Source organism: Vicugna pacos, chromosome X (genome assembly GCF_048564905.1).
Source record: "Vicugna pacos chromosome X, VicPac4, whole genome shotgun sequence".
NCBI lineage: Eukaryota > Metazoa > Chordata > Mammalia > Artiodactyla > Camelidae > Vicugna > Vicugna pacos.
This window is the reverse complement of record NC_133023.1, coordinates 78,163,151-78,172,387: the sequence shown is the minus strand read 5'-3', so window position 1 is coordinate 78,172,387 and position 9,237 is coordinate 78,163,151.

Genomic DNA, 9,237 nt, shown 5'->3' with positions numbered 1-9,237 from the left:
TCCTGGTCACGTGAGACCTACGTCACCAGTGAGCTCGGGTCCTCAATTTCCACTCCCACCAAAAGCGCGGCAGAAGTGGGCCGGCCCTATGCCCCCTCCCCCCTTATTCATTTGGCCCTGTCCGTCTTTTTTGCCTATCCCAGAGGGAAAATTGTTATTTGCCTTTCTCCGATTACTAGAGAGGGGCTGCATCTTTTTCTGGAGCTAAACTTTCTTACTTCTTTCAAGAATTGTCTTTTCCTACCTTCCGCTCCCAGGACTGAGAACTTCAACCTACATCCATCGCCCCTCCCCCAGCCTCCATTTCATCTGCAATCTGGTCCTTGCCTGCTGTGGAACAGGGTTGATTTGACAGCAGGTTGTTAAAAAAAAAAAGGAGCCTGGGACAAGAGTAAGGTTTTTTTTAATGTAGTTTTAGATTTTATACTTAATACTTTTATGTATTTTGTATTTTTAAACAGTAACAAATTTCAACTGAGTAAATGTGAAGCTCTAATTGGCTTTATTCGACAATTCCCGCAGCATCCCATCCATCTAGCCTCTAGAAGGGTGTTCCCAGGGGCTGTGCAAAATGAAAGGTTAGGAGAGTGGGGCAAGGGAGCTATTAGCAAAATAAAAGAAAGGATTATTTTTATCTTAGAACACCTTTTGCGGGGGGATGGGGAGGAAGGGATCAGCAAGGGTTTTATCATACAGATTGCTTCTTCCTCTAGGGGATGGAGAGGGCCTACGTGACAGATTACTTTACTGTTGCTTGACCAGAAAATTCCAGACTGGCTGATTTAAGATTACATTTCTGGGAGAGGCTGAAACTGCAGTTAGGTCAGGTATTAAGTCTAGGTTTGGTATCACAGGCTTTAGCACCAGAGATTGGGTTTTGGGCCTGTGGTTTTCTGTCTAACGAACTTACATCTTTTTATAGTCGGAAAAGAAAAAAATAAAATTAGTTAAATGAGTTAGTAGGTGTACAGTCCTGAGAATAGTGCCTGGCATATGGTAAGTGCTTTAAAAATGCAAGCTCTTATTATATTAGGATTTCATTTGGGGAAAAGGATTCAAAATGAAACTAAGTAATGTTTGACGCCGGAGTCTTGGTGGTGGTATTTGCCAGGAAGCTGTGCTGCCTGCAGCATCCTCAGTTGTCTGGTACACACTGTGAGCCAGTTTCCTCATCTGGGACAGGGGACTAATAACGAACACCTCACAGAATTGACTGTTGGGAATTCTTTTTTTTTTTTAATGGAGTTACTGGGGATTGAACTGAAGACCTCATGCATGCTAAGCACACACTCTACCACTGAGCTGTACCACCCTCCTCCCACCATTCTCCTACTCCCCACCATATCTGTTGGGAATTCTGGATAACACTTGGTTCAAAGCACTCAGATCATATACAGTTTTCAACAGACATTGGCTACCTTTCAACTTCCCCTCAGTCTTTGATAAAAGTCACAAATTTGCCAATAAAAACCACATAGTTCTGAGGGTAAAATTTGAAAAATAACAGGAAGAGGCATAAACATTTATTTTTGTTTTGTATAAGTTTTGGTGCCCCTTTGTGAGGCAGAATAAAGAGCTCAATGGATTATGTGGAAAGGAAAAAAACTCTCACCCCATGTTGTTTTATTTCACTTGCTCTTCTATCACCATGTTCTATCTTCTGGGAAGCATGTGTATCTGAGCACCAGAAAACCCAAGATATAATGATTTGGGTCTGCTGGACAGAACACTGGTGTGAAAGACAGGAGGTGGTGTTAGTCCCAGTGCCCGACCTAGAACTGACTCTGGGACACTTAGTAAGTTGCTCTCCCTGTCCTGGCTTTACCTCTAAAACAGGAGAGCTCGGGCCAGCTCTCAGGACCATAGAAAGAAGCATGTGATTAGAAAAACATTTGAATACATTGTCCTTAAAAAGGTTGAAGCATCCTGATTAGCAGTTGCTTTTCTCCAGCTTAATGGAAAGGGTTCCAGAAATGCTTAGAAGGTCCTGAAAAGGGAGAGGTGCTCTGCTGCCGTTATCTGATTGTATACTACCAACAACAACTGCAAGGAACTATTGTCATATCCATTTTATATATGAAAAAAGCTAAACAGAGGGTTTAAGCACCATGCACAAAGCAATTATCTCCTTAGATCTGAGCAGAAAAGTCCTCCACCCAAGGCCCCACTTTTAGAAGGGTCAGTGTTTGGTCCTCTGGATGCTCTCTCCCCAGGTACTGAGGGGTCAGTGAGGCAAGAAGATGTGCTGACTTGGAACTTTCACTTCCATCCTTCTGCACCACATTCTGGACTCCCAGGACCCTAGAACACCCTGCACAAAGGACCTGGGACCCCAATCCAAGGCTTGCTCCTGCCTCTTCTCCAGGTCTATCCTCCTGAGAGTGAGCCACATCCCCTGTGGGATTACCCTAGGATTGGAATAGATGATCTAGCTGGAGAGGAAGGGCCCCTTTCACATGAGGCCATCTGGAGAAAGAGCTAAAGGAAAGGGTGGACTGCCAGGCCAACGGGAGCTCAGAGGAGGCAAACGCCAGTTAGCCTGATGTAATCAGAGGAAGCCTCATGGAAGTAAAAGACCTTGACTTGGGCTTCAGAAGGTGGGCAGGACCTAGATGGAGGGTGGGAAGGAAAGAGGAGACCAGTCTGACTGACCCTAGGCCCTAGGTCTTCCTTACCATTACCTGGCCTGTCTCCTGTTGCCCTGGTGGGTCAAGTCCACTTGCTCCTCCTTACTGGTGTTTATGTCTATTGACGTGCTATTGTCTGAAAGCAGGTTCAGGGCAAACACTTTTTGACATGTTGTGCGCTACCCCCAAGGACTTTCTCACTTGTTTCCAGGTTATGGAATGTGAATTGGTCGACCTTTCTGGATAGTACTTAGGCAATTGCAAAGTATTTAAAATATGCATTCCCTTTTGAGCTTGTAAATCCATTCTTGGGTATTCACCCTGAGAAAATATTTAACAGTAGTTACAATGATTTACGACCACACGGTTTATTTGTAGACCTGAATTCCTGGCATCAGTTCTTTGACTAGGACCTAAATATACAAAGAGAAGCCACAGGTGAAAAGCAGCGATGAAGGAAAGAGAATTGTTCTAGGAAACAGCAGATGTGCAGCCAAGCATGTACACATTGCACCTACAATTCACACATGTGTGCACACATTCTCTCATAAAGCAACAATTCTCCCAGATGAGTTTGCTACAGGTGAGAGAAAGTAAACTTTGTAATTCTGTTAAAACAATTCAAAGTGCACCAATGGTATGTACCATTTAGAAGTGGAAAATGACTATTAGGATATTCAACACAATTCTTTATAATAGGAACAATTAAGAAGGAAATTAAATGTCTTACAATGAGGAACAAGTTAATTTAATTCTGTAACAACAATATCATAGAATTAAAGTAAGATCTGTTTTTTTATTTCTTTTGAAAATTTTTTTTTGGTGGTGGGAGGTAATTAGGTTTATTTATTGATTTATTTTTGAAGGAGCTACTGGGGATTGAGCCCAGGACCTTATGCATGCTAAGTGCTCTACCACTTGAGCTATACCCTCCCCCCTCAAAATGAAATCTACTGAGAACAGAAGTGAGAGTTAATTTTCCACCTATACAATTAGAAAAGATGAAAAATACTGATGATATTCAGAGTTGGTGAGGGTATGGAAAACAGGCATTCACATGCACTTTGAGAATGTAAAATAGTATACAAATGTGAACTAGACTTTTTGTGGTGATCATTTCACAGTATAGACAAATGTTGAATCACTATGTTGTACACCTGAAACTAGTGCAATGTTATATGTCATTTACACCTCAATTAAAAAATAAAATTACAAGCAAGATGCAAAAAAAAAATAAAAAATAGAGTAAAATACTGCATATCTGGAGGTCGCTTTGGCAGTATCAAACCTTAAAATATACATGCTTTTGAACACATCAATTTCTCTTCTAGTGATTTATCATACAGAAATACTCCCATGCTAAATATGGTCATTGTAGTAGTCGTGGTAATAGATTTTATTTTTTTAAAAAAAGAAAAAACTAAATATTCTTAAAAGGGGATTGGTTTAAGAAAGATTTGAGTGTTGAATAATGCAATACTATGCAGTGATGAGAAAATACTAATGTGGAGTTGTATTTACTCAGATGAAGAAATGTCCAACATATATCGTTAAAGAAAGAAGGCAAATTGACAGTTAACACATGTAGTAGTACATTTTTGTCACAGCATACATATATTTATTTTTGTGTATTTAAAACATAGTATATAATGAAATTCTACCATAGCATGATTAATATGATCTACAAAACTCATTCCTGTAAAATTCCGGGTTGTATTATTGAGAGATGAATGGAATTACTGATGTGAGCCTATTTGGTTAGCTCACTGCACAACCCAAATCCATTGGAGACTCAGCTGTGTTTCGATGCCACCTCATAACAGTTGTTTACTCAGCACCCGAGCTTAAACATCATCCTTACGTTTTCCCCTCTCCCCATGCCCATCACCAAACATGTTATCTCCAGTGTCAAGTTATTGTAGCATCTGACTGTACTTCTCTATCCTATTAGAAATTTGAATGATTATATACTAAACTATTCCCATAGGTTGTATTTGAAATGAGTTTTCAATATAAAGAGAACTTTTACTTTCTAAATGTTGCATTAATGTATTTAAAATTTATCTTTAATTAATAACATTCAGAAAAAATGATTGAACTAAAACTTTGAAAATATGCAGGAGAAATAAAATAGCTGACAAATAAAAGATATTCATATGTTTATTGAAATGAAAGTGTTTTTATAATATATTGGTAGATGAAAAAAGCAGGTTACAAATGGTAACCTGCAGAAGGTCCCATTAAAAATAATATATATGAGTAGATATTTATATTTATACATCCAAATATTAAAAGTAGGTATGATTGGGTGTTTGGTGCATTTATGGTTGATTTATATATTCTTTTATATACTTCTTTATAGATTCTTCCATATTTTCTCAGTGGGTATGCATAACTTCTACAATAAAGAATAGTCTGCAAACAGTATGATCTTTTTTTATGACACATATTTCACATATATATTTCTCTGTAGCTGAGCAGGGTTGATTCAAGGCCTCGACTGCCTGTTGGAGGTATGGGATCCTTGTGGTTGAATACCTCACATTTGCTTCCCTTGCCCCGTTAGTGACTAGTATCCATTAAAACAAGGCTCTCCTCCCCATGCTCTGACAATGCCTCCTTCCAATCCAAGTTTGAGTCAATCTGCAGTACTAATCATACATGGAACAGGAGGTAATTCTTTCCAAATTTTAGCCAATGAGAGATCTTTTCTTCTAGGAAAATTTCTTGCTAGAAAAAGTAATATTGTTGGCAATAATATGATATTTTAAGCATATTATAAAATGGTTATCAATTCAATGCTATATATATATATATAAAACAAGAAAGAATTGTATTTCTGGCTTTGCTTGACAAATGACATTTATCTACAGTTCCTTGACGTTTTTTCAGTGAAAATGTTTTGCTTTTGCAAATAAAGGCAGTGATTACTATTTAAAAGCAGGTTATAAAACACTGTGCAAATTATCCTAGTTATAATTAAAAATACATATAGAAGGAAAGAAAATCCTCAAAACCTACAATCAACTTTATTTATTTCATGACTCTCAAACGTACATTTCATCCACTTGTTCATTCAACAGACACTAATTAGGCACTTTCTAGGTGTCGTCAACCTAAATATATATGTGTCTTTCAGACCTTTCTTCTCAATTATCATTCCTGATTGGATGTGTTAGTGCTGTGGAGTTACATCTTAAGTGGGGGCTGTATTCTAAAGTCAGCATATAAAGTGAAATCCCACCTAGTCAAATTTACCTCTGACATATTTAGATCTCCAGTTTACAGCATATTAACATAAGCTGTAATGTTAGTGGGGGAAAATCATATAAAAGTATTTAAACTTATAAGTACCTAGATGTTTTATGGGAGTTTGGGTTTCTAAAAATTTTCATGTCTATAATATTTTCAAAATTTTCTGCAGTTCACTTGAATTACATACACAGAACAATGAAATACACATTTTAAGATAACTCATTTTACTCACTGTTGTCAGCCATATGTAATACAAATACATATATATATATATACACACACATATGTGTATATATATATATAGAGAGAGAGCACATACAGTCAGCCTTCCATATCCATGGATTTCACATTGGCAGATTCACCCAACTGCAGATCAAAAATATTCAAAAAAACTAATTCCAGAAAGTTCTAAAAAACAAAACTTGACTTTTCTGAGGGTGTGCTGGCAACCATTTACATAAGGTCTACAGCATGTATATTGTATTAAGTATTGTAAGTAATCTAGAGATGATTTAAAGTATACAGGAGGATGTGTGAAAAGTTATATGAAAATACTACACCATTTTATGTAAGGGACTTGAGCATCTGAGGATTTTGGTATCAGTGAGGGATCCTGGAACCAATCCCCCTGAGGATATGGAGGTGTTAGAGCAGGCAGATAGCTAGATATGAGCAGAGAAAGGGGGACACAGACCAAATGGCAGGAATTGGGCAGAAAGGAGGGGCACAAGCCAAATACAGGAAACCACACATCATGTAAGCACCAGGGGGCCCTGGGCAGAGACGGAAAAGCAGGAACCTTTGGGATGATAAGGGGTCACACCTTTTGGGGTGATGAGTGGCTTGGAGACCAACAAAGAAAGATGAGAAAAGGCAGGAATTTCCAGTGTCTGATGTAACCTTCTGCTCATTATGCCCTCATTTCAATAAAATTAGCCTTGCAGATCAGATGTACCCATCATGCACCGATGCCATGACACTTCCGATCCAGACTAAATAAGGCCAAAAATCCCTCCTCCCTTTGGGAAGGTGGAGTTGGGATGATAATCAGGGAATACAAACCCAGAGCTTTCCCTCCTCAGTGAATATTCCACCCATTCATTTTTACACCCTATGTAACTAACTTGCTACGGAAACACAGGGCAGCCGCCCACCTGAGCCTGCCCACTCTCCCCTTGAGAGTGTATTATCCTTCCTTTAATAAATCCTCACTTTACTTTTCTTAATCACTACGTCTTGTCTCTGAATTCGTCTTGTCTCTGAATTCTTTCTGGGACGGAACAAGAACCTGGAATACCAGTTGCATCCACCGGCAACAGAGGGACGACTGTATGTAAATATATACAATTTTAAAATTGAAATATAGGCGTCCCAGATTCAGGATGGAAGAGAATGGAATTCCAGTTCCTGCCACCCTGCTTATAACTGGGATGGAGGAGATTATATATATTTACTACACTGGGTCACTGTATTATTTATAGTTTCTAGCTAACAATGTAATTTAAATATTTCCATGCTATTAACTATTATACTTCATCATGTTAAAATTAACAATAATTTATTTAGTCAATTCGCTGTTGTTTAATGTTAAGTTGCCTCTTTGTTTTTGCTATCATAAACCCAGCCATCACTAAAATCTTTGAACACAACATAATTATTTCCTAACAAAATATTTCTAAAAGTCTGAAAAATCTTATCATTTTTTTAATGTGTATTCCCAAATGGGCCTTCAAGATAAATTAACAGACTTACAATGTGTACTTACAGGCCATGCGAATGTTCTCATATAAAATTGCCGGTATGATTTTTTTTAAAAAATCCCCCACTTTGACAGGGGAATAAGAGTATCTTGAAGTTTTAATTTGTATATTCTGAATACTAGTGAAGCTGAATAACTTATTCTCCACAGAGATGTCATCTTTGGTCAATAGTCTACTGATGTCTTTTCACCAGTTTTAAGGCAGTGATAACTACTGTTATTTTGTTAATTTTTGTAAGAAATATTTTATTACAGATTTAAAAAATATTTTGGGGGGAGGTAATTAGGTTATTCATTTATGTATTTATTATTTTATTTATTATTATTTTTTATTTTTAAAAAATTATTATTTTTTAATGAGTTAGGTTATTTTGCAGGCCCTTGTGCGATGCTAAGCAGACACTCTACCACTGTTCTGTACCCTCCTCCCAAAGATTACCTATTGTTTCCATTCATCTCATTGGTTGTAAGGAATAGAGACTTAGGCCAGCTCAGCTAGGTAGGCTCCATTTATGGAAATGTATGTGAAAATTGATGACACAGTAAAATAAAGAAGATGTGGATGAAGCATATCACCTGCCACACCAGTAAACAAAGGATGCTGCAGCCATCAAGCCAACAGCCACTGCAGCTGCCCTGAAGGCATACCCTGAAGAGACTCAGGATGGAGAAAAGCAGGACAATGACCCTAGATAGTTCAGGTGCATATTAAAGGAATAATTTAAATGAGCCCAGATTCTTGCATCTTCCCATACAGAGAAAAGCACCAAATTCATTAACTTGAGATGTCCAGTTTTTCTCCAATTAACAGTAATCTTTTGATGTTCTGACTACCAGGTTTTTGTTGCAAAAACTCCTGTATATCCTGGCTCCTCCCTTACCTCTTCTTAGCAGTCCCTCAGAGCAATCTGAGAGGCTTTCTTCCAGGGTTAAGTCCTTAGCAAGTTCACTGAATAAAACATAATTCTCAGCTTTTAGGTTGTGCTGCTTTTTTTTCAGTCACCAAAAGACTAGGATCTTAAGGGACTCTAAGAACTGACAACCAGTTTTGAATGGACCTCTAGGAGCCAGGACCTGAGCATTGCAGTGTTCTGCCATTAACTTGGCTCAGCTTCTGTCTCAGACTCTTCTTTCCTGTCATAGCCCCCTCCTTTGTCTCGTCTTTACTTCATAGCTTCAGCTTCCTCACAACGTTGCCCTGCTCATGTATCAGGCTTTCTCAGGTTCCTAAGGTACAAACAGTCTTTCCACAAAAATGCATGTACCCCACTAACCCCAAACCTGCACAAATTTGCATTGATTTTCAGGAGGTCCACAAACTTCCCTGGTTGAGAACATCTGGTCTAGGTTAATTAATATGGTCGGTGGGTAAGAAGGAGTTCCTTGAACACTGGCCTAAGCCTAGGAGAGGGGCCACCAGGGTGGGGTGGAGTGGCAGGCAGCAATTCTGTTGCAGGGCTAGGCCCCTCCTGAGTTTCCTAAAGGTAGAGAGGCCAGAGCAGGCTGCATCCCTCTAACAGAACATAACTGAACTAATTAGTATTTATGAAGATTAAAAGAAGCCCAAATGTAGAAAAGATAGATCGTTTTTCTAAA